Source organism: Rhinolophus sinicus, linkage group LG05 (assembly GCF_036562045.2).
Source record: "Rhinolophus sinicus isolate RSC01 linkage group LG05, ASM3656204v1, whole genome shotgun sequence".
NCBI classification, from domain to species: domain Eukaryota; kingdom Metazoa; phylum Chordata; class Mammalia; order Chiroptera; family Rhinolophidae; genus Rhinolophus; species Rhinolophus sinicus.
The window spans coordinates 155,222,267-155,247,536 of record NC_133755.1 but is presented as its reverse complement, the minus strand read 5'-3'; the positions used below and the strand labels follow the sequence as shown (position 1 = coordinate 155,247,536).

Genomic DNA, 25,270 nt, shown 5'->3' with positions numbered 1-25,270 from the left:
CTCAATTGCTTAAATTTGTGTTTTGGTTGATTTGGGTAAAAACCTGGGTAATACATATATTTGGAGTTAGTACAAGAGGTTCATAATGTGATATTTAAAAAAAGGGCAGCATTTATATTTTGCCATTGTTGGAACCAGGGATTTGGATAGTAATCCATTTTTCTCCTGCTTTAGAAAGTGCAGTTAAATTTTGGCAACTAAGGCATGGATTTTTTTTTCTGTTAACTTACTAGAAATGTACTTTCATCTTAGTTCACTTGGGCGTTGTGTTCCATTTCGTATTAGATGTATGTTTATAAAATCTATGTAACTACTGGTAATTGCTACTTCATAGTACTTACAGTGACCTGGCTCCAGGCTGAGGTCCTTAGGTTGCCTATGCTGTGTATTTCTCTGGATGAGGGAGACAGCTTAGAGAATGTGGTATCATGGCTAGATGATGGTTGGAGCCAGGATTTGGAGTTTTGTCCGGGTGTTGCTAATTATTTCAAAATAGTTACTACCTCAGGTGTTCATTTTGGCAAATGAAAATCTGTTAAAGATTTTTTTTTTTTTGGTAGAATGGGCTTGGATAATGTGGAATAAAGGTACACTTGGTTTGATTTAGTGTTAATGTTCTCTCTAAGCTCTTTTCCACTTGCGGCTTTCACCACACCTGAGCTTCTGTGTCATCATTTCATCGAATCTTGTAGTCTGAGCCAGCAGTTACCACGGTACACACACAAGCATGTTACTTAAATGCTCCAGACTTTTACTTTTCTGGCTTTAATTTTGATCTTTCTCTTCTGTTGGGGATATCTATTAGCTTTTCATTAAAAAACAGGTGATAGCTGTGAAGACATAACTTTTTTCCTAATATTTTGCTCTGTTCATCAACATCAGTTTTTTCTTATTGTAGGTTCAGTAAGTAGCCTAATGTTCATATTCTCTTTACTCTGAAGGGTTTGTAGCCTTTGCATATTCTGGAATATAATCTGCCTATTTGCTGGCATATTGATTTCAATCTAGATTTCTCAACTGAATTCGTTGTGTGTGTAACCCTTTCCAGGAACAACTAAAGTTTTAAAGTGATTGAAATGCCCCTTGAACAAGTCCTGCAGTGATTCCCGGTGGCAGCACTCCTACAGCACATTGAATTCTGGGCTGACCTTTTATTGCCGTCTTGGGCAGGGAGGTTCCTTAGCCTTCACTTCAACTGGCCCTTGAATTTCAAGACTCAGCTTCATTTTGCTCTGGGGTTTATTCTCTTACATGCATTGGTGTCACCATTAGTGGTCTGGGGTAGAATAAATGCCAACTCTGTAATGTGTGTGTTTTGTTTTTCTGTTGAATTACATGAAAGCATTTATTAGACACTTTGATTCAAAGTAGAGATAATTATGGGAAAACCTGTTTCTTTCAGCAAAAGGCCCACTAGCAGGGCACCAGTGCTTATCGCTGTGGCCATGCCATTGGACTTGTCCCTTGCAAATTGAACATGCCTGATTGCACAGGTGTTTGCATGGTTGAACAAATTATACTTGGACAATAAACCGTTATTATGCCTGACAGTGATTATAGAGGGAAGGCAGAATTGTACATGAACTACTTTGGTAAGAGAGTTAAAGAGACTATTACCAAACATTTACATAACAGAAGAGAAAACAAAAACACTTTTCTTTGAGAGTAAATACACTTTTTCTTTTATTCTTTAATAGTTAAATGGCTTTAAACTTATTAATATTGGAAGTCAGCCTTGTACTGGGCAGTTTTTTTCTTTTTAAATGAATGACTAGTAACTTTTTATAACACTGAGTTTATTAAACTGTATCAGGTTTTCCTTATTATAGGATAGTGGCAGGTAGATTGTGGCTGACACTATGGCAAGATTCATTTTCCAGTGTCATATGTTTTTGTCTGTAATTATTTTTTTTCTTCACAAACAGTTGTGAAATCTATGTCCAGGAGAGTGGGGGTGTGGGTTGACTAGGAAACTGTCATAGGATTTCTGGAGATCTCTGAGAGTCTGGTTAAAGTTAGTGGCTGTGAATTTACACTGAGAAAAGTTATCATTGTATTTTTGTTTCGTTTAATGGATGCAAGTCTGAAGTAAGGCCAGAGTTAGATGGAACCGTAGAGCACCGAGAATGTGATGGAAGAAAGAGGGGCTGGGAGTTAAGAGTATAATGGTAGCCCATGGAAGCCAAGCTGCTGAAGGAGGGTAATGAAGACAGGGCAGTTGGAAAGTGGTAGGCCACGGGCTGCTTAGGACCAAAGACTTGTTCAAGTTGAGGTTCAAGAGGGACTGGGCTGGAAAAATAGAAGATAATCAGATTGGGATGCATGAAATTGAGATAATGGTAGGATTATAAGTCTAGGGCAGGATTTCATAAGAAATCATTTTAGAAGACCATAACTAGTATTTAGAAAATGAATAGAATAAACAACATGAGAGTCAGGGCCTTATCTAGCCTATACAGAACTTTGAAAAAATTTTTTTTACTGTTTATTAAATTTATTGGGGAGACATTTGTTAGTAAAATTATATAGGTTTCAAGTGTACATTTCTATGATACATCATCTGTATATTGCATTGTGTGTTCACCACCCAGAATCAATTCTCCTTCTATCACCATATATTTGACCCCCTTTACACTCCTCTGCTATCTCCCCCTTCCTTAACCTTTGGTACCCACTAGACTTGTCTGTGTCTATGATTTTTTTTGTTTGTTGCTTTCAGTATGAATTAAAAAAAGAATGATTCCCTTTTGGGAAAAGTTTTCAATGATGAATAATTACCCCTCAAATAAACCTAATTGGCTGCCATACTGCCACTGCACAAAACTGCGAGAGGAAAGAAAAAGGGGAGTGGGAAGAAAGAGGTGCCCCCTTTTCCAGCTGAGGCAGTCCTGCAGGGAGAAGGCTCACTGAGTGGAGGGGTGGGGGCTGCATTTAGCAGAAACTGCCTAGGCTTAGGCTTTAGTCCTGATCAGAGTGGATCACATGTTTGAAAACTTTGTTTCCATTTAAACTGGTTGCATTTACTATATTTGCAAATTGGGTTGGGATGTAAATATTTCCCTCTGGGTCACAGTTTGAAAAATTTAAAAGCCAGTGTATGACCATGGGAATGGGTAACTGAGATGATGAGGAGGGCAGGATGATTAGGGTTTGCTTTTTAAGCAGGAAACACACACACACACACACACACACACACACACACACACACACTTCTCTGCTCTGTGCCTTGTAGAAAGGAGTAAGAATATGGGTAATAACAATGACTTTGATTTGGGATCCATTATATATGTGAAGGTTTGAGATTCAGCTCCCCTCTTCCCTAGTAAAGACTTGAAACATTGTAGGCGGTGGAGAAAAGTATGGCCCAGATACTGATTGAGCTCCTGGCTCAACACTAGGTCTCTGCAGCTTCACTGTCCGACTGAGGGAAATAGTTGGGAACAATGCCAGAGTCTGGGTCATTGCTAAGATCCTGTGATTCTGGAAAAGCTGGGCAGCGAGGAGAGGGGACTTTTCATGTGATTTGGGTCATAGGAGGCGAGCTTTCTGCAACTTAGATGGTTGTGAGTTGATCACAAAATACATAATCAGCAGTAGAAAATTGAAAATTAAGTTTTAGAGTAAAGCTCCGAAAGATCAAGTAGACACAGTCTTGGGAATTGCCAGGTATTAGTTCTAGCTTCTTCTTTCTTTTGCTGTTTTGATGATTTTTTAAAAAACTAAAACATTAGTATTAGCATCTGAGTGTGATTTTGGCTTTGCCTTTGGAATGTAAGTAAAAATGGACAAATATACTGTATCTGGACCCTCCTGGTCCAATTTCCCGGTTAATGTGTAGTAAAATCTCTATAATAAATTGCAAGACCTTGTGTTGCTTTCTAGACTGAACTTGGGCGATGGAGAATCTAGTTTCCCTTCATACTGGACCGTAGCGGTCAGGTAGGTATTGGTCGTGGGATGCAGGAGGCTACATTCTATAACTCTTAAAAAGGGAGGGAAAGGTGACCAGGGCTTGTGGAGTGGTGTTAGGAGATTTGGGGGGAGCCCACGTTCTTATAGTCCTTGACCTCCAGTCTCCTAGTGTTCACACCCAACCCCTTGTCAGGTACCCCATCTCTGGGGGTGAGGTAGGCGTTCATCATTGGGCTGTTTAGTATGAATGGCAGGTGGCAAAGAGGATTATCTCCTACCGTATTTCCCTGAAAATAAGACCAGGTCTTATATGAATTTTTGCTCCAAAAGATGCGTTAGGACTTATTTTCACAGGATGCCTTATTTTTGCATGTACAACAATCTACATTTATTCATTTATTTATGTACAAAAATCTACATTTATTTAAATACAGTCATTTCATCTTCTTCTGGAACATCGTCATAACTCTCCAAACCCTGAATTCCGGCTTGAATTTCTCGCGACTCCATTTCCTGTAGAACCATTGGCCCCAGTCTCTCATGTCCAGCAATAGAGCTCTCCTTAAATGAGCACTTCTTGCCCATGTAGCTGCTCGTAGTGCATTGGCAACACAGCTGTCAGTGATTTTATGCCATGAATTCTTCACCCAAGTCACAACCTCTTGCAGGCTAGGCTTCACAAAGTTTTCTGTCCATTCTATTTTCAGTGTAGTCATTGATTTCCATGCGCAAATGGCCCTTGAATGGCTTATTTATTGCAATATCAAGAGTCTGGAGATAGGCAGTCATTCCTGCGGGAATCATTATTTGATCTATTCTTCTCTCTGCTAGGAAGTTCTTCATGTTTTTAACGCGGTGAGTGCTGGCTGAATCCCAGACTAGCAGACCTCTTTGGCAACCTCGCAAAACAAGTGACAGCATTAAATCGACCCACTTCCTTATAACTGCTCATGTGCACCAGACTTTTTCGGTTTCAAGAACATAAATGCCCGGAACACATTCAACCTTCTTTCTTGCCCTTAGTGATGATTAGAGGTGGGGATTTCTTTCTATCCAGATGAATTGCCAAAATACAGGTAACACGTGCACTTTTGTAACCAGTGGAGGGAATGTAGATTGACGAGGCACCCCTCTGATCAATTGTCATTTGAGATCCTTGGCCCATAAACACTGCAGTTTCATCCACAGCAATCATGCTGGAGAGTTGGTATTTAGAAAAGTCGATGCCATCAACACAGGACTTGAATGCAAGTGCACGTTTAATAACTTCAGTATCTTCCAGCTTGAACAGTGTTGTCAGTCTTAGAGATAGTTCACATCTCTGAAGGAAGCCATCCAGCCAGTGTTGCAAAGCTTTGAATTCTTCTGGGGATATTTCTAACTGTGGTGCCATTGCAAGGGCAAATGCTTGAATATCAGCCTTGCGCACAACCAAAGTCTTTGCTCTCTTGTCAGCAATCCATTCACAGATGATGTCTTCCAGTTCAGGAAATAATGGTTGCCGACCTGATCCACACTTGCGCTTCTTAGCATTTCCCTCATCTACCTGTTGACGGAGGTTATTGTACTGTGTTCGCCATTTTCGGACCATTCAGAGATCCAACTTCTCTTTGCAGAAAGCCATAACATTCTTGCCCTGGGAGTCCTCCATGTTTCCTTTCTTGTACTCGACGGAATAGCTCTTTCTTTTTGCACTCGTCTGGGGGTCAAAATATTATTCCCTTTAAATCTACTATTAAATCAAGTGTTAATTGAAAACTTACGAGACAGGAGTGGCAACAAAAATGATGACACAAAAGTGACGAAAAATTGCAGGCACCAAAATTCAGAAAATGTTTCTTTATTCTTTATTTCACATGAGTGCATGAAGTACATTCGTTACAACACACAACGTGTTGAATTATGAAGATTCATGTTAGACGCAACCATGTTTGTTCATTATCAAGTGCGCACATTATTTGTGTGTTGTGTCTGTACTCCGATTGGTCATTCGGCAATAAGTCTCGAGTTTATCTGTTTACATAGGCGTTTACCTCTCGTCCAAAGGCACCCACTTGGGTATTTACAAATACTTAATTGTAATTTATATTATCATTTATTTTAAGTATTAATGGCAATAATATTTATATTTAGTTATATATTAATATTATAATTCAATCCGTCCGTTGGGATTTGCAAGGGACATACTAAATCGTCCGTCGGGCTGAGGATCTTAACTGGAGCTTATTTTGGGGGTAGGGCTTATATTACGAGCATCTTAAAAATTATGCTAGGGCTTATTTTCCGGTTAGTGTTATTTTCATGGAAATACGGTAACTGATTCCTCCAGGGAGCACACGGATTTTAATTGAAACTCCTATTGTGTGTCTTCCTTAGAAATGTTGAAATTTACAGTTAAATTTTCAAGTACTTTCAGATGCATTATGGATTAATTGAACCTTCTTAACTATGCTTGGGGAAATTAGTACCCCCTTTGTGACTGTTTCTGTGGGGAAAAATAATGCTAGCTGTCATGCAGGGACTCAGCTCCCGCCTCCTGCACAAGAATGCAGGATACGGTGAGACCAAAAAGGAACACCCACGGAGCCATCGATAGGGGAGTCCACTATATTCTCGCTGGCGGCTGGGTTGGAGACACAGGAAGTAGGATCCACACGATGTGCAATCTGCCATCCACTTCTCTGCCAACCAACCCACCAACCCCCTAGCGTAGCCACGGCAGTTACATCAGTGGCTAATGGCTGACTGGTTACAGCTGATGGCCACCTAGCCACAGTTGATGGCCATCTACTACCCGAGCCAGCACCTTTCCACGTGTCGAGAGCCTGGAAACTGCTCTCCTGGCTCTGTCCCCACATTAGCTAACATTTCTTTAGTGTTTACTTTGATTTTATCTGTACGCATAGCCAAGCAGTCTGTTTTCTTAGCGACATCCTACAGAACGAGAGTTGAGGCTCACGTCCCTAGCCTCATTTTTATCCTCATTTCATTCCCGCGTTGTGCCCACCCCTCACCCAAAAAGTCCTCGCGTACTATAATTTTTTTTTTTCTTTTTGTCAAGCCAGTGACTCCCTATCAGGCCTATCACGGGTAGGGGACTGCCTGTAGGCAGGCGTGCAGTCAGTCCTGATCAGGCCTGCAGATATTAAATAAAGGTTAGAATAGCTAAGTACCTGCCAAAGACGGTCTTTGATGCTGTGCTCTACAAAATGTGTAAAGCTGAAAAGTTGGCTGTACAGGGCTTCCTAAGTAGAGCATAGTCAAGTGTGACTGTGAGGTTTTTCTAGGGCCAGGAAGGACTGTGTTTTTATGTTAAATAGCCTTGGCTGGGCTCAGGGATTCTAGCCACAGCTGCATTCCAGAAACAGTTGAGAGCCCTGGCTGGTAATGACATCACCTCCACAGGTGCCCAATCATTTCTCCCCCATTTAGCCTGCCCTTGGCTTTTTCTTTACTTTTCTTTTTCTTTTTTAAAGGATGTCTAACTACTGCTGTGAGGTTTTGTTGTGAAAATAAGTATGAAATCCAATTCTGGGTGTGTGGGTAGAGGTAGGGAGATGAAAATACAGTGCTTTTAAAAAAACACACAGTCCCAGAAATTCCAGTTTTAGGTTACCTGCGTTCACTCCCAAGAGATTTTTGTGGGGCGGGGTGAGGAGGGAGGAGAGAATTCAGACTAGATGAGAAAAGTAGCTGTGGGAAAACAAAGTTGAGGGGTTTCCTCCCCCCTTGTGCCTCCCCTGTTAAGTGGAGACTGCACTGCAGTGTTCCTACTACAACTCCGGTCTCCAGCCTGTTTTGTGGAGGCTGAAAACTCTGATTCCAAATGTCAAGTTTGGATTCAAAGGGTTGGGTCTTTTTCATGATAAAGTTACATGTTTGTCGCACAAAATTTGGAATAGAGAGAAACAAAATAATAATAGCCAGCCTTATTCCCACTTTCAGACATAATCATTGTTAATATATTTTTATCCTTGTATCCTACATTTATAGCTTATAGAATAAACACGTTAATAAATTACAATACATTTCACAAAGTAGGGCACATACTATACGTTTGCTTTTGATGTCCATTTTCATTCACGTTGTGTAGTTTGCCATGCTAAGTAATCTTTTTAAATGTAGAGTGTTAGAACTGTGAGGCACTTTAAGAGATAATTAATTCACCTTCTCTTTTATGATGAGGATCTTGAGTAAAGTGAAGTTAAATGATGTGCTCAAATTTATTATTTCAGAGCTGGAATTAGAACTGGCTTCATCATTCTAGTAAACTTTTAACTGTATGTCATGTGGGAGACCCTGCTCGCTGCGCCATTTGTCGTGCGTGGCGACCTGTGGGATCTCAGCTCCCGCTCCCCACATAAGAACGCAGGATGTGGCTAAGCCAAAAAGGAACACCCACGGAGCCATAGGTAGGGGAGTAATACCACTATGGTCTCACTGGAGGCTGGAGTCACACGACGCGCAACCTGCTGTCCGCTTCTCTGCCTGCCAACCGACCGACTCGACTCCTCAACCAGCACAGCCTCGGCAGTTATAGCAGGGGCTAATTGGCTAACTGGTTACATCTGACGGCCATCTACTACCCGAGCCAGCACCTTTCCACGTGAGGCCGAGAGCCTGGAAACTGCTCTCTGGGGCTCTGTCCCCACACTATACCATTCTGCCTGTTTTACTTTATTTACTGGGGAGAATTTGTGAATTATTATTGTCTAGGATAAATTAGAGCTCATTGCTTCAGAGAGTTAAATCCATCTAACTATGACTATGAAAAAAAGTGAAACATTGAGACTACCCAAACATACCTGTGTAGTCAAATTAGTTTGCCCCAAGTGATATGGAAAGGGTGGAAAACCATTATGATATGGCTGGGTTGCTGCTTTTTTAGGGTTCTTTGATGTGAGCTTGAAAAGAGTGGAGGTTAAAAATGCTTGTTTTACATATAGCATAAGCATATTTGAAGTTTCTGTTTTCCACCATGTGCAAACCAATAAATCTCAAAACTTTTTAGTGGTTTTGCCAAACTATTGTCATCTCATATGACAAATTTCTTCTTCTCTGGAATATATTTGCCATATTTTGCTGAATTCCTGTAGGAATTCTTAGCTGTGTAATTCCTCTGGCAATTACACATTTTATGGCATTTCTTCTACTGTTGTCTTGAAATTTGTGGTTTCTGAATGTTGACTTTCCATGGGTTGTGTGTGTTCGCTGTCTCCATTATCAGCTCCTCAAGGACGAGGATGTTGTATTGTCATTCTCCTGCCTTTCTTTCTGCCGCTCTCCCTGTGGACTTTGCTTGTCTCCAGCGTATTAGCAGAAGTCCTTGTGGGTTCTCACTGTTGTTACTATGATTTGTTAAAAAGGTTCTGAGCACAGTTCGGGCAAATTAGGGAATGTGGCCTCTTCTCTCCTCTCCTGTGAATTGATAGTGGTGTTGGCACCGCTCGTCTGAGGAATCTCCCTGCAGAAAAAGCAAGTCTAGCATGATCTGCACATTTTTTTTTGTTTTGGTCAACAGGTAGTTAGATGTCCTTTTTGAGGAAGTGGTAGATTCAATCAATGTACTGGAACATAGAGTCTCAGACTCACCCTCACCTCTGTTTGACCTTAGAAGAAAGGGTATAAAACAGCTGACGTGACTTTGGTGAGATGGGAGGAATGTCTGGAAAATAGGTGATGGAGAATCATGTTTGTTTTTCTTGGAAAAATCCTGCAACAAGAAGTCTTCAATATATTAAATTATGCATCGTGCGGACTTACAATTTTGTACATTTCTTGGCTTTCTGTATCTTGAGGGAAGAATTTAAGGTGGAATGATGGGAATGAAGAAATTTCAATGTTGAAAATCTGAAGAATAGGGAGTGGGGCAGAAAGGAAGTAACTTAATTGCTAGGATATATTTGTAGTTGGGGGAAGAAGGAAAGGGAGAAAGAATGGAAAGACATCAAGAAATAAGGATACATAGCCAAATACTAGGGTGGAGACCAAATCTGAGTGTCATTTGGCAAAGTTGATTATACTTTTCGTTCTTTTCCAGCAGTTTTTCAAATGATCGTGGTGGGTGGGGAAACTCCACTAGAGATGACAGCTTAAGTGTTAGAGAAATATGACGGAGATAGCTAGAGTGACTAAAGTGGGTAGAAACAGATTTTTTTTTTTTTTTTTTTTCTGGCAGTGCTTTGTGTTTCTTACAATGCTGTAATTAATTTGTTCTCTGGAGTTGTACCAGGAAGTTTGTCCAGTGTAATATAAAGAATATCTTTTGATCAACTGCTTGCTTTTTTTCCATGTCTTTCTATATGCTGCTGCCTTAGAATAGTCCCATTTCCCAACTTGTTAACTATGGAAACGTGTCAGGACATAGAAGATGTGATGCAAAAGGAGACTGATTCCAGGAGCGTGACAGAAACGCAGTCACACCACTTTATGGACCAAGTACACTTGTGTGATGTGTGTGTGAGCACACATGTATGCTCTTTTCCCTTAAAACAGACGTGTAAATGCAATGTCCTTGTGCAGAAAGTTTCATGTGTTTTTAGAGTGTGGTCTCATTCCTCTTGAGAGATCTTTTTAAAATTCCTTGTGTTTAAGTCCTAATGGATCTGTGTATTCTCTAGGCCGTTTGGAATCATTTTCCACCTGTTTCTATTTGGTTCTGCGAAAAGAATAAATAATTTGGGAATTAATTTTAAGATTGGGAAGGGAACTCTTACTTCCTAAAGATATTTATGTTTACTGTTGGCTTCTACTGTCAGTCACATTATTTCCTGACCCTGGGCTGGGCCACCTCTGACATAAGCGTTAGGAACTGAATTATGTCAGCACTGCTACTTAAGCCGTTTATCCTAATCCAGGCGTCCTTGGATTTTGCGGTGCCAATGAGCAAGGTGGTAGCGGTGATCGCAGACCTGGGCTGCAGGTATCAGTTCTGAGGAGATCTGTGATTACCCAGTGATTCATTACCATTAAATGTGAGTTGGTATTTTTCTTTGGATGCTCTGTTTTGACCACATGGGGTAGCGGTGTCTATATGTTATTTACAATTCTGTTCTCCCAGAATAGAATTAATGTCCGTGGATTCTCTCTCACAGGGTGCTGTTATGCACCAAAAGTAAATGGGGGGGGAGGGGGCGTGAAGAACAAGCTGTAGAGCTGGTTGAGATATGGTCCAGATTTAGGTGTCGGGTATTTGGGTTGGCCAGGTTTCCTGGAAGACAAGTTTATATTGTATTTATATAGATATAGCCTAAAAGTTCTGTGTAACTGTGATGCAGTTATGTTTGATGTTCTGGAAAGATAAAATAGTAAATTTCTTGTCTTATGCTGCAGTTGTCATAGCCACAGCTACTGTTTTCCTCGACAGGCACCACTTCACTTTTCCAGCCGTTCCTTGTCCCTGATTTCTGCTGTGATTTCTTTCTCAACTTGAGCAGTGAAAGGAAGAACATCCTTTGTATCCTTTGTGATAAATGCTGTGCCTGAAGGAGAGATTGTAGTGATGCCTGTAGTTAAAAAATAAACCAATAAATAAAAGCAGCCACTAGTCTACATTTTCATACTGCTTTCATACCTGTATGGAATCGGAAGTTCAGCAGAGGGAGGTGCATTGGGAAAAGAAGATACCAGGAGGAAGGTGTGTTTGGAAAAATGAGCTTGCATTTGAGAAAATGCGAAAGGGCGAATTCATTCAGGAACATGAGCTCATCACCTACATGATTTTAACAAGTTAATGCAAATGAGAAATAACCTGGCAGATCTTAGCCAGGAGGTTAGGTTGCTGCCTTTTCTCAGGATATTCTAAAAAATTATCCCTTAGTCACTTAACTCAGTTTAAAATTTCTTAAAGTCTCTAGTATCTGTAATAATAAAGAATGGAGTAACTTATTTTTTCAGGTCCCTCCCAGATCTGCAATATATGATTCAAGAGGACTGTGTATCTCAAAATGTATTGTAGAACTTATTTCAGAGCTGTTTCTATTTTTTTTTTTTTGGCTCTTTTTATCATTGAATACCTTTTTGAAGGTGATGACCCTTTAGATGAGTCTTAACCCATGAGAACCAATCATGCAGGGTAAAGATAGTAAGTCCCACACTCCTTACATTTTCCTAATATGAATCTTAAAAAGATAGCATGAGATTTCTCCTAAATGTACCAAAATAACATTTGTTCTATTCGAGTGCTGTTTAATTTAATATTAGGCATGCTTTATTAAATTGTCAAGGTGATTATCTTAGATAATAGAAAAACAAGATTATGATGCCTAGAATTTTTTGGAAAAAATAGAAGATGTGCTGAGTTTTCTTTTTCTTAAAGGTGTTTTTTCATAACCTCTTTTCTTTCTGCCCAGATGCACTAAGTGTAACTTTGTGCACAGGGGTGTGTTTTTTGCTGATGTGTAAGACAGATTTGTTTAGTAGAGTTGGTAAGATGGGAACCTGTGTACAGTGCTGGGCTCTGGGAGACGGGTAGGGAGTGCTGTGGCCTCGAGCAGAGAAGGGTGGCATTGAGCTGTTTGGTCAGGTAGCCTGGTAACTGGATTTTGCCAGATGGTGGTTGTAATGATGGGCATGTTCCTCTGCTGTCTGGCTTCTGAGAAGAGGCCGCAGGAGTGAGCCTGGAGACTCCAGTGGCTCTCTCTGCAGCCTCCCCTTCCCCCCCTTAACAGTAGAATTCATGATGGACATTGCTGAGCAGAAAGGCTAGAAAGGAGGGTCCGGCCAGAGCCTGGAGGACTCTGCATTGCAGGTGGAACAAGGTCGGTTTTCTTCCTGCAGTTGTTGAGGTTTTCCAAACAGATGAATGATGGGATCAGAACTCTAGTTTAGGAAGATTAGTTGTGTGGTTATTCATAGCAGGGCTAACAATTTATGAGGAACAAATAGTTATGAGAAAAATTTACTTGTTGGCAACTTATTTACTGGTGTTACTTTAATCAGAATCTGTTGTTTGTAATTGTAACTGAAGTTTTTTCCTCACAATACAAAAGCCACATTATTTTTTAGGGTACTGTCCACTGAAGGTAACTAAGTACATACACTTCAGATAAAAAGTGAGGGACAGTCAGCTTCAGGCTCTGATTATGATCTTTCTCCATCCGGTATGTTCAGATATTTACTGTATTTTGTAATTAATCCTGGCTCTTTGCATTCCCTTTCTCTCTTTTTATTTTCTTTTTTTCTGAAGGCATTCCTAAGTCCTTCTCTTACCAGTGTTTTGGAAATGTTATTTAGTTGGATAAGAGTGGGTATATCCCAATTTCCCTGGCACCTCCCAATTTATTAAGCTTTCTGCTCTGTTTTAATACACTATTTTAGGACAGTTCTTGCCCTGTTGTTGACAGTAGTTTGTCTTTAATCCTTGTGAACATTATTTGACGTTGATAGTCTTGAAATTTGCAGTAAAAGTATCTTAGAAAGAAAGTCAGATTCATGTAGCTAGTATGTGAGAGAGTTGGAGTTGAACACAGATATGCCTGATGCAGTGTTGTTTTAAGCTCTGGTTTCCCTATCGGTAAAATGGAGGCATGGATATAGTACATTTCTCATGGAGTGGTCATGAGAAATTAAATGAAATAATATGTGTAGATTGCTCAGCATAATGCTTGTATAGGTTGCATATAAACTGTATTTTAAACAACATGAGTTACAGAAGTGCAGTGTTTATGAATTTTAAAAACTTAGTTGATTCAAATGATAAGTATTTTTTATTTTTTTAATTGTAATTTTTCCTTTCAAATCTAATATTTGAAATTACCCAATTTTTAAAAACATTAAGCACTCTTTTAATTTTCTGTACCATAATGTGTGAAACTTGTGTCCTCAATAGTTTCTTTAAGTTTTCCCTACAGACTGTCATTCTACACTGTTGAGTTCTGTTTTGTGTTAATTTTTACTGCTCCCCCCCCCCCCCCGCTCCCCCCACCGAAATGCAATAGTCCTGTAGTGTCTTAGTGGAAACATTGTTCTCTTTGTTAGGGCTAAAGAAGTGCCTTTGTCATTCCTTGGAGACATTCTGCAGATGCCATTTTGCAGTTCTGAAAAATATGTCCCTGTCCTCCTTGTGCTGTGTTAAATTGTGCGTGTGTATGGCTTGGTATTTTAATGAAGTTGTAGTGAAAACTTGACAGTGATACTTGTCATATGATAACAAAACAAAGAAAGGCTCTCTTGATCGTATGTAGATATGTGTTCCCTGTCTCTCTATAGCGCTGTGTGGTCTGAAAGTAAATCCCTCCCGCACTTAGATGTGCCCTCCGATGTTGGATGCTTTTTGACTAACCTCATAGGAAACTGTTAAAAAACTTCTGAGCAGGACCTCGAAGCCTTTTGTTCATGTGTATTGCTTTTTAAAGATCTCCTAATTTACATGTTCTTAATAGCATTTTAAGTGGCAAGTATACACTCTAATTTGCTAAGTGGCTTTAATCCTTGTATTAAGAGGAGAAGTGGGGGCAAAAATCTGTTGGGAAATCACCCTGATAAAATCCAGGAAATTCCTTTCATTCTTTTAAATCCAGTTAAAATCTAACTTTAAAAAAAGGCCTCTGATGTAACGGCCTGAAAGCATGTGCTTGGAGTCCAGTGATTCCTCGCGTGCAGTGCCAAGCTCAGAGAGGAGTCGTATGAATGTTCCTCTGTGTTTTAGGTAAATCTATACCACATGGCACGGTACCAGCGTATTGTAACTTTGCTGGGACTTAGTCGTCCTGTTTTTTACTGCCTTTAAAACTGCTAAGCAGGAGTATAGAAATAAAGGGAGAAAACTTCACATTTTTTTGTTTTAAAGGACTTCTTTTACATTTTTTTCTTAATTATAATAATAACATGGTCAGGGAAGAAAACTTAATAACATAGAATAATGCGAATAAAGGAAAATTTCCCATTGACCACATTCAGGAACAACCACTCTTACCATTTCTTTGCTGAGCCATTTCCAGGCTTTTTATCTATGAATTATGTACACATGGGTTACAACAACAGCATTATCCTTTTAAACCTGCTTATTTTCTTTGGCAAATCGGCAACCGTGTATCAGTAAATACTTAAGATAGTAGTGCTTAATTTTGGAAATGTTAATCCATAGGGCATTTATTCATTATATGGATTCACTTAAAAGTTCTCAATTAGTAGACAGTGTATACATTTATTGCTTACAGATACATGTGACAGAAAGGGATAGGCTAATCACTTTGGATGTTTTCCAGGATCATAAAAGCATAACAAGTCAGTATTAGAACTTTTAAGGATCCTTTGAAACAAGTAAAGATCTTATCGCATAAGCCCTGGCGAGCCCTGGACAGCTGGCTCACTGGTTTCCAACAAGAGCTGATTCTCCTGTCATCAGGGGCAGAGGTACACAGGGATTACAGTGTTTGTATATGTCTGGCCATCAGCTGGGCTTGTTTTATATAATGATACCAAGCCCTGTGTCATGCCATTCAATCTGTTTCTTTTAAAGATGAATGTACAATTGGTACAGGACAGACCCTGTTACAATAAACGCCAAGGCAGAAATAAACTGTCTTTATATAGCTATTCCTATATTTTTAGGGGTCTAAATGGGAGAAAACATTTGGATTGGTGGATGCTGGTGCCAATCCTTTTTCAGAAGGGAAAAGTACCTCATTACTCTGGGGTCTGGTGGGTAGAGTATTTACTTGTTATATATAAATAATAAGACAGCAAAAACAAGTTTCCTTATTTTGTTATAACTTGCTGTTTTGTTGGTTCATTCAGCATTTATTGAATTTAGATGTCCTAGTATGGTTAATATGGAATTTATAGGGGATAATGGGAGGAGATAAAAAAGGGATTGAGAAGGAGGATATAAGATAGTTCCAAATTATGGTGGAACGCAAACTGCTTGAATAGAATTAGTTAAAGTCATTAGACTGGAGTTGACTATGGCAGGAGGAAAAGATCAGGCAGGTGGTGACCAAGAGGAAGTTAGGTGTGACAGCTAAGTTGGTTTATATGAGTGCTACACCTCCCCCCTTTTGTCTGATGTATATGCATGTACACACACATCTCTATGCATTTACGTAAAAGGTATCACTGGGTATCAATGTGTGTGTATCCTTTCAGTGCATATAGTCATAGATCCTTGTCTGCCATAGGTCAGCTTTTACATGTGCAGCTGCAGATACAGTCCTTTCCTCACCAAGGGCAGACCATATGGCGTCCTGTTGACCTACTGCATCTGGAGACAATGTCTTGTCCCATAGAACATGGTCTGCAGGTGATGTTCCTTCCTCTGGTTCCATTTCCCTCAGCCTCTATGTCAGGTCAGCCCCAACGTTGCGGTTTCCCACAGAACAGTGCTCTCTTTTCACAGCGTTGGGATTTGTGAATGTTTGTGTTTAATGTAAACTCACAAATAACTTGATAGATCTTCCCCCATCCCAAGTTTGATTCTGGGTGCCCTGTGGCTTAAAAATTAGTAACAGAGCTATTATTAGGTTTGGTAATAAACTGCCTGTTTTTAGCCTTATATCTGGAAGTTTTGGGTTGGATTTTTTCCCCAAAAAATGTAGACATGGGAAGTAGACAGTCTAGACAGGGGAGAGTCAGCATTAATAAGGGCATGGAAGCATGAAGACGCATTTCGTTTTGAGGGGCTGGTGTGGCTGGAGTTCAGGGTGAGAGAGAGGGGGGATGGGAAGTAGAAGACAGGCTGGGACTCTGGATTGTCGCAGCCAGCGCTAAATGCAGCAGGTTATACTGAGGTGTTTAGTCTTCATTCTGTAGGCTCTGCAGAGCCACTGGAAGCCTTTTAAAAATGATTCTTGTTATTTTTTTTTAAAGAAGAGACATCATTATAAATATCAATGCTTTAGAAATATTACATGTCAGGTTTTCTGGAGAATAACCTAATTTCCCAGTATAGCTGTTCTAGTGATTTTTAATGTCAGTAAAAGGAGCCTGCTTCGGGAAGCCTCATTTTGATTTCCTTTATTTATAACGTCTAGTGACATTTCCAACTCCAGCAATGCTTTTGTATTTCTGTCAGTAATAAACTGCCTATATTTAGCCTTATACCTGAAAATCTTGGGTTGTTTTTTTATTTCTTGCTTTTGTATCTCTTGCTGTAAAATCTGATGCTAGGAATTTTCCTCTTTTGGTGGTATTTATTATAAAGGTGACTAGGCTCAAATATTTATTTAACTTAATTATAGTGGTAAATCTTGTTACTAATTAAGTGCATTGTGTTTACTACAGAATTTTAATATGGAGTTTGGGAATACTGATTTAAGGAAAGCTATCTTTGGTATTTGTTACTCTTTATTAGACAAATTTGTACTCAGTCCTACTATGTGCCAGGCTGGGGATTCAAACATGAATAAGAAGACTGAGCTGCTGATGAGTTTTCAATAGAACAAACATACCAAGAATTCAAAAATGGTCACTTTAGCAGTATACATATGAGGTGTAATCAAACAATACTGTGAATGTTTAAATAAAAAATATTTATTACAGTAAAAGACACGCTGCCATGAATCCCCCTCAAAATACTCCCCCTCGCTTTAAACACATTTATTCCATCATTCTTGCCACTTTCTGAAGCAGTTCTGGAAGTCCTCTTTTGTGAGTATCTTTAGTTGTGCTGTGTGGCTGCTTCCATGTCCTGAATCATTTTGACTTTGGGGAAGATCCAGAAGTCGCACAGTGCCAGATCTGATGAATAAGGTGGATGAGGGCACACCCTAATGTTTTTATTTGACAGAAATTGCCATATCGGAAGTGATGTGTGACATAGAGCCTTTCCTCTGTGATCTAAAACTACAGTGAATGCTGCTGGTAAGTGCCATCCAATGGAAAGGCAGGGATCTTCATTATGGGAGGCGGCGTGTCGAACCTTAGTAACTGTGTGTGACAAGTTTCAGTTTGTTTGGCGCAGTCAGTTGGATGTGAGCTACGGTTAAGTGAAGGTGTGTTTCAAAGTGTGCTGTAAATCATGGATCACGAATAATGAATTAACATGAGGTGGGCAAAGGGTTTCATCCTCCATCATGACAATGCTCCATCACATACCGCTTCTGGTACTGCAGTTTCTGTCAAATAAAAACATTATGGTGTGTGCTAACCCACCTTATTCATGGGATCTGGCACCGCACAACTTCTGGTTCTTCCCCAAAGTCAAAATGACCATGAAACGTTTTGAATCAATTCAGGACACTGAGGCAGCCACAACAGTGCAATTAAAGATACGAAAGAGGACTTCCAGAACAGCTTTAGAAAGTGGCAAGAATGATGGGATAAGTGTGTTTAAAGCGGGGGGGGGGGGAATATTTTGAGGGGGATTCATCATGGCAGTGTGTCTTTTACTATAATAATTTATTTTTTATTTAAACATTATACATTACACGTAGTGTGTGTAGAGAAAAGACAACAAAGTGAGCCTGCATTGGAGAGGAAAGGAAAAGATTGGGAATGATGCCTGTACATTGTGATTTGTATGCGTGTGCTACTGGGATTTCGTTTGTAAATATACTAGTTGATGTATATGGTCCATTCAATTATCAAATGTTTCTTTTGACTACTTACCACATGCCAGGTACTATATTAGGCTGTGGGGAACATGGATGTAAGATTGCAGTCTTTACCCCTAGGACTCTGATTGTTCACATGGAGAGGCAGCCAGTTAATAGCGAAGAGGCATTTTGGGGATTGGGAATTGCCCTGCACAGCTGATAAATGAATTTTTCTTACTAAATCTTTTTACTTAATATTTAATGGAATCTTACGGTGTATCAAGTGTGTGAGAAGGGTAGTCCTTTTGTAAATCACCTCCTTAGTAGTCGCTTAAGAAAGATTTGTTGAATGAATGAGTGTATCTTTTATGTAAGACTAGACTTTTACAAACGTGTTAATTCACAAGAATATTTGCATTAATTGCTATTGGCTGTTCTTTCATGGAAAGGATACTTTTCTTTCTTTCTTTTTAATTGAAATTTCCAGGAAGTATCACACTGTCCTAGGGTTTCTGTCCAAGCACTTTTCTGAAGCCAATGGGTGGGTGTATGTGTAGGTCCAAGAGAAACAAATTATAACCATGGATGTGAACTTTTCACACTCTTCTCAAAAGCTTGAAAAAGTATTTTTCCTCCTTTTTTTCCCCCCCAAAGACTATCCCTTTCTAAAGAGGAATAAAACAAAGGTAATATGTTAAACATATATAGACCTTCATATTGTTCTCACCTTCCATTAGTAATTAGCAGGACCTCTCAAAATGTTCATCAAGACTTTTTGGCCGTAATTTCAAACCTTAAATACTGGTAGATGTCTTTATGTGATGAAGTTTAAAAAACATTGGATGTTGCTCTTTTAAAGAGTATAGGCATTTTGGGAGTCAAGGAACAAAAATATTATAGCATTAGCTATAATAGCATTAGAAGGCAAGCAAAAAGTATGGGTACTCAGTATGAGCTTTCTATTTTATGAAACATAAATTAGATATGTTGAAAGTCTCTTAGCTTGAATTTATTAAATATGAATGCAGTTAGAAAGAGGTGAAGGCTTGGTAAACTGTGAAGCTGCTGTAAGTGCATACTTGTTGTAACACACAGATTTCTTTAGCTTCCTCATATGACTACCATCCTGTTTTGTTTGGGTGTGGAAGAGGTCACGGCCATGGAGATGCACGTTGCTAACCTGATACAAGGGGGAAGAGGAAATAAGGCAGGAAAGGAGTGCTACAGCCATAAAATTGACATTTTAGGTTCAGAGCCACTGGTGTTTCCAGGTCGTAGTCTGTGAACCAAGATTGTACAGTTTAGTAACTACAATGTACTTGTATAATTAGGTTGTGAGCACCTTCAGGACATTTATTTATATACCCAAAGCATAGTATATCAAACACACTTATTTGTAGTATTATGAGTTCTTTTTCAAGATTTCCCTCCCTTTCTTTTGCACTAAACAAAGCACCTCATTTCTGCTGTCTACAGCCATCTCTTTGCTTTGCCATCACAATTTATTATGTCTATCACCGTGTTTCCCTGAAAATAAGACCTACCCCGAAAATAAGCCCCAGTTAAGATCGTCAGCCAGACGGACGCACTTAGTATGTTATGACGATGTTCCAGAAGAAGATGACATGACTGTATTTGAATAAATGTAGATTATTGTACGTGGAAAAATAAGATATCCCCTGAAAATACGCCCTAATGCTTCTTTTGGACAAAAAGTAATATAAGACCCGGTCTTATTTTCAGGGAAACACGGTACTTTGTCATACCACTTGTTTTGTTCCCAGTCCTTATATTTAAAGTAGATTTCTTGTACACAGCATAGAATTGGGTCTTGCTTTTTTACTCAGTCTGACAATGTCTGTCTTTTAATAGGTACATTTAGACCATTTTCACTTAATCTAATTATTGGTGTGGTTGGGTACCATCTTGCTATCTACATGTCCCATCTGTTGTTTCTTTTTCTTCTTTTCCAGTTTTTCTCTGATTCCAGTTTGTCCCCACTATTGATTTATTTGTTATTCCTCTTTTATTGTTCCAATCTAAACTGAACTTACTAACTTGCCTCTAAACCCCTACTTCTTCCTTGTTAACAATTTCACTGAACAGCTTTGCCATATGTACAATTACTCTTGATCTTTGAGCGGTTTCTTTATCTTTGCTTTCCTTTTCTCTCCCTTAACTCCCATGTGCCCCTGAATTCTTACCATTCTACTACTTGACTATTTCTTGAATTTATCCACTTCATTCCACTGATACCTTCCATGTTCAGATACTATAACCAGATACGTCAAGCTGAGCTCTTTCATGGTTCAATTTTAACTTTGATAGCTAAAGTTAAAATAGCTAAAGAAAACACAGCCCCAACATTGACAAAGAATTGACAAACCATTTATATTTTTACTCTGGTCTCCTAAAAGTCAAAACAAGAAGTTTCATTATAACAGCAAGATTTTTAAAAATTCTCTTTATTAATTTATGGATTTTTCTGATTCTTCCTCGTCATGGCCTAGAACAACCCTCAGACTGTCCCTTTAACCTATCTCCTCCCCCGAAATAAACAATTCTCTCTCAGCTTCAACTTGAGTCTCTCCTTTGTTCTTTATGTATCGATTCTTTTCTTTTTTCCAGTAACTCTAGTAACTCAGCCCATTCCACAGTAAATCGGTCAGTCTGTTTTCAAAATTAAAATTATACAGGCAGAGTTCTCTTTTGGGGATAGAGAACAGAGACTGTGGCCATCCATTTGTTAATGCTTTGTTTTAAACATTATACGGCTATCATTTCTTGTCTGATAGAATGACATGTATCTGATTTTTCTGTCGTTTTCTAGCTTGTAATCTGTTCTTCATATTATAGTCAAAGTAGTAGTTTTAAAGTTTTTTAGTTTTGTGCTTAAAATCCTTTCATGGTGCTACTTTGCTTTTCAGAAGGGACCCGAACTTTTTAATGTATCTTTTACCTTATAAGTTTCATGCTGTTCGAGATTTTTAACTTACTAGTCGTGTTTCCCTGTTCACTGTGTGTGAGGGTTCTCTCATCTGCAGACTTTTCTACATGTTGCTAGGCATACTCTACTCTCAGGTCTCAATCTATATATAGCTTCCTCACGGTTGCCTTCTTTCAATGGGTCTTCCTTCCACTGTGCCCCTCCTCCCTGCATACCTTCTGTGTACTCTCTAAACAACTTCACCCCTCCCCAACTGATTATTTGCCTCTCTCTTCCATCAGGTTATAAGCTCCACAGAGGTTATCACATCTGTGTTCACAATTGTCTGGCACTTAACGTGCTCTCGATAATTATTTAATGAGTGAATGAATGATGTGATATTGGGCTTCCTGTCCTTCATTCTTAGCACTTACCTCAAACTGCTGAGCTGGTTTGTACCCAGTGTTCTTTCGGTGGATGAGCCTGATACTGGGGTTTTCTTCCAAATATTTTCTCATTAAACACACATACCTGTGTGAGTAGGTAGGTTCCATCTGCCATGCTTAGTTTTTATAGTACGTTGGAACTCTATTCTTGTTATGCAAACATTTATGCAGTTCTAGCCCCCTTTGGATGCCCTGCCAGGCAAATCTATCCCAATTTTTTTTTTTAAAGGAAATCCTGGCTTTTACAATACTTTTTCTCTGTACTTGCGTTACCCAAACTTTCAAGAATAGTTGCTTTTTTGGAAATACAGTAGAAGATGAATAATGGTAACAAATGCTAGAATTAGGGACATTCTAACTTTTGGGGTGACTCCCATGTTACCATCTTGATCCTTGATTTCTATAATCCTAAGAACTTAGGTGGCACATCATCACTTCAAATTCAGTATGCCTAAAAGTTCCAAAATCTTGTAGATTCTCCTCGTCTTCTGGGCTTGAAACCTTGGCATTATGTTTTTCTTACGTCTCTTCTTTATCTGCTGTCTATTTAGACATCAACCTCTATGGAATTGTTTTTCCGAAATTTATTTAATATCAGTCGCTTATTTGTCATTTTTATTACTGCTTCCTCAGGAGCCTATTTCCCCCAGCTTTAATGAGATATAATTGACAAAATTATAATATATTTAAAATGTGCAACATGCTGATGATTTGAGATACATATACATTGTGAAATGATTCCCACAAAGAAGGTAGCACATCCATCACCTCACATAGTGAGCCTTTTTTTTCATTTTGTTAATAATGCTTAAGATCTGCTCTATAACAATTTTCAAGTATACAATGCAGTATTATTAACTGTAGTCACCATGCTAATGACTAATGATGTTGATCACCTTTTCCTGTGATGGGTGGCTATGTGTATACCTTCTTTGGAGAAATGTTTATTCAAGTCCTTTGCCCATTTTTTAATTGAGTTGTTTGTCATTTTGTTGTTGAGTCGTGCTTTTTATATTCTGCATACTAACTACCTTTATTGGAAATATGGTTCACAAATACTTTCTCCCATTCCGTGGGATATCTTTTCATTTTCTTGATAGTGTCCTTTTACTCACGAATGTTTGAAATTTTGATGAACTCCAATTCATCTATTTTTTCTTTTGTTCCGTTTGTTTCAGGTGTCATATTTAACAATGTGTTGCCAAATTCAAAGTCATGAAGATTTACACCTCTGTCCTTCACAGAGCTTCATAGTTTTAGCTCCTACATTTTAGGTCTTTGATCCATTTTGAATTAATTTTTGTATGTGGTGTGAGGTAGGGTTCAGATTCATTTTTTTCCCCATGTGAATATTCAGTTGCTTTAGTACCGTTTGTTGAAAAGACTGTTCCTTCCCCATTGAATGGACTTGGCACCTTTGTCAGAATCAGTGGGCTATAGATGTCTGGGATTATTTCTGGACTCTCACTTCTCTTCCACTAATCTGTGTATCTCTCTGTATGCCATACTGTTTTGAATACCCTAGCTTTGTTGTAAGTTTTGAAATCAGAAAGTGTGAATCCTCCCACTTTGTTCTTCTGTTTCAGGATTAGTTTGGCTATCTGGGGTCCCTTGCGGTGCTATATGAATTTTAGGATTAGCCTGTCATTTCTGCAAAAAAAAAGGCAGTTGGAATTTTGATAGGGATTGCATTAAATTTGAAGGTTAATTTGGGGATTATTGCCATCTTAACAATATTAAGTCTTTGAATTAATGAACATGGATTTATTTAGGTATTTCATTTATTTGAACAGTGTTTTGTAGTTTTCAGTATACAAGTCTTGTGGTTTCTTGGTTAAAATTTACTCCTATGTATTTTATTCTTTCTGATGCTAAGTGGAATTATTTTATGGATTGTTTATTGTTTATGTGTAGAAATACAACTGAGTTTGTATATTGATTTCAGATCCTGCAACTTTGCTGAACTCCTTTTTAGCCTCTTTTTATTTTCTGTATTTTTTTTAAATATATATGATCATGTTATCTGCAAAATAGAGAGTTTACTTCTTCTTTCCCTTCCTTTTTCCTGGATGCTTTTTATTTCTTTTTCTTGCCGAATTGCCCTGGCTTGAACTTTAAGTACAACACTGGATAAAAGTGGTGAGGGGATATCCTGTCTTGCTCCAGATCATAGGGGGAAAGCTTTCAGTCTTTCACCAGTAAATGTGATGTTAGCTGTGGGCTTTTGTAGGTGCCCTTTATCATGTTGAGGAAATTCCCTTCTATTTCTAGTTTGTTGAGTACTTTTTATCATGAAGTGTTGTTGGATTTTGTCAAATGCTTTTTCTGTCTATTGAGATTATCATGTATTTTTTTCTCTTCCTTCTGTTAACATGATTCATTATAGTGATTGAATTTCATATGTTCATACATGGAATCATCCTTGTATTCCTAGAATAAATTCCATTTGATCATAGTGTAAGACCTTTCAGTATCTTGTTGTATTTGGTTTGCCAATATTTTGTTGAAGACTTTTGCCTCTGGATTCATTAGTGATACTGGTCTGTAGTTTTGTTTTTTTGACAGCTTTGTTTGGCTTGGGTATCCGGCTTCATATAGAATGAGTTAGGATGTTTGGGGTTTCTTTTTGGGGTTCTGTAATTGTGGTGATGGTTGCCCAACTGGCTATATTAAAAACCACTGAATTGTACACTTAAGCAGGTGACTTGTATGGTGTCTTAGTAAAGCTATCACCAAAGGGGTGGGGGAATCTTTAGTAGGAGAGCTCACCTGTCTTCTTTAGCCCAAAGTCCTTATCCTGACCTTCAAAGTCCTCAGCAATTTTTCCAGCTATCATATTTCAGCAATACCGCTTAAGTTATCCTTAACTTATCTTTGTGTGTGATAGTGGTCAAACCCCTGCGCCATTCACCACTTCCCACTCTCCCATGTCTCCCAGAACCTCTTGTGTAGCTTGCTGCTTTTCTCTGCCCACGGACTGTTCCACCTATCTTGAATGTCCCGTCTCTTTTTCCCACCAACAGCGATCCACCCTTTCTTTCAAAGCCTTTTCAAGTTCCTTCTATTTATCACTCTATCCTGCAGTTACCTCTTAGTCCCAAACCCCTAAATCTGATGACTACTGTGTTTCCCCGAAAATAAGACCTAGCCAGACCATCAGCTCTAATGCGTCCTTTGGAGCAAAAATTAATATAAACCCGGTCTTATATTATGTTAGATAAGACCCAGTCTTATATTAAAATAAGACTGGATCTTATATTAATTTTTGCTCCAAAAGACGCATTAGAGCTGATGGTCGGGCTAGGTCTTATTTTCAGGGAAATACGGTATGTTAATTTCACTTAAAAAAAAAGTTATGTGTGATCTGGAATGTGTGAGTTTCCGTAAGGAGACAGTGGGACAGAATATTTGAAATCAGAACTGTTCTGGGAAATCTGGTAGATGTGTTAGTAGTACCCATAGATATATACTTTAAAAAAATGCATTTACAGTTAACCCACAAGTTACAGGGT

General features: G+C 38.9%; 1 protein-coding gene across 22 annotated transcripts in view; it reads left to right on the top strand.

Moving 5' to 3' along the window:
* EPB41L2 (erythrocyte membrane protein band 4.1 like 2) overlaps window positions 1-25,270 on the top strand; it is a 210,774-nt gene that overhangs the window by 51,883 nt on the left and 133,621 nt on the right. The window contains exon 1 of one of the 22 annotated variants that reach the window (XM_019729402.2): window positions 10,749-10,886. The exons of the other annotated variants lie outside the window; for them this stretch is intronic. The gene's annotated coding sequence lies outside the window, so the exon portion shown is untranslated. Of the gene's footprint in view, window positions 1-10,748; window positions 10,887-25,270 lie in introns of those variants that run through there. 22 annotated transcript variants of the gene reach the window in all.